The sequence below is a fragment of the Echinops telfairi genome, unplaced genomic scaffold, assembly GCF_000313985.2.
Source record: "Echinops telfairi isolate 266 unplaced genomic scaffold, ASM31398v2 ScPeMD7_30;HRSCAF=105, whole genome shotgun sequence".
NCBI lineage: Eukaryota > Metazoa > Chordata > Mammalia > Afrosoricida > Tenrecidae > Echinops > Echinops telfairi.
The window spans coordinates 136,424-137,561 of record NW_022103927.1 but is presented as its reverse complement, the minus strand read 5'-3'; positions in this window follow the sequence as shown (position 1 = coordinate 137,561).

Sequence of the window (1,138 nt, the reverse complement as noted above, 5' to 3'; positions counted from 1 at the left end):
GGGGTGTTCTACTCCGCTAAAGACTTGTAGTCTCGAAAACTCACAGGAGCAGTTCTGCTCTGCCCTATAAGGTCACCATACTCATAAGTTGGTATCGATTCAAGGGCAGTGACTTTGGTTGGTTGTTGGTTAGATGACCACGGAACATGAGTCACCACTAAGAAACGAACATTAGCTCACGTTATTGGGAGCCTCTGGGTGGTACAGATGGTTACATACGCAACAATCAACCAAAAAGTTGATGGTTCAACCCCACTTAGAGGTGCAGTGGAAGAAAGGCCTGGTGCTCTGCTTCTGAAAGGTCACAGGCATGAAAGGTCACAGGCATGAGAAGCCCAAGGGGCACAGTTCTACCCTGTGTCTCTGGGGTCACCTGTGATTCAGGGTCAGCTTTTTTGCAGCCACTCGGCAGAGACAAGGCCACTAGCGTATTTCTGAAAGGTTTTTGCAAGAGGGTGTGAAATGGAAACAGCAGTGGGTCAGAACCTATCTGGGGTGCTGGGGGTGGGGGTGTCAGTCCTGTGAATGAAAATGAGCCCAAGGGGGAAGTCAGAACCCCCACCCCCATTCTCTAACTTGGACCAGCTCTGACCCCAGTCCCCCTCCCCACAGCACGCTGTGCTCCCCTGCTGGGCTCTTGCGATGGTCACATGGTACACAGAGGGTTCTCCCAGGCAGGGCTTCATTAAGGAAAGGGGTACAATTCAGAATCAGGAAGATGGAGCAAAGTCTGCGATGCCCAACGTTCCCATGCACACGAGGGCATTGCAAATACAATGGCTGGGGCCACGCCTTAGTCCTCAAAGGGACATCTTCACTGTTTGACACTTTTCCCCTTAGGCTCACAATGAGGTGCGTTGTTCTGATATGCAAATTATAACTGTGCTTATCTGAAATGCAAATGCATCAAAATATTGCGTGCCCTGGGATATCCTCTTGCTGCCACATTATGAACGGTCTATTGGACCTTCAGGGCATCCACAGGTTGTATGGGCTGGGGGGGTACATAAGTTTAAAATGATGGCTTGTCTGAAATGCTGGTGCAACGGTGTCGTGGATTTGACCTGACAGCCCTCATTTAGTGGGACTCGCCAGCTTGGCTGGCCCAACAGCAAAGGGTTTTCCGGGATGCAGAATT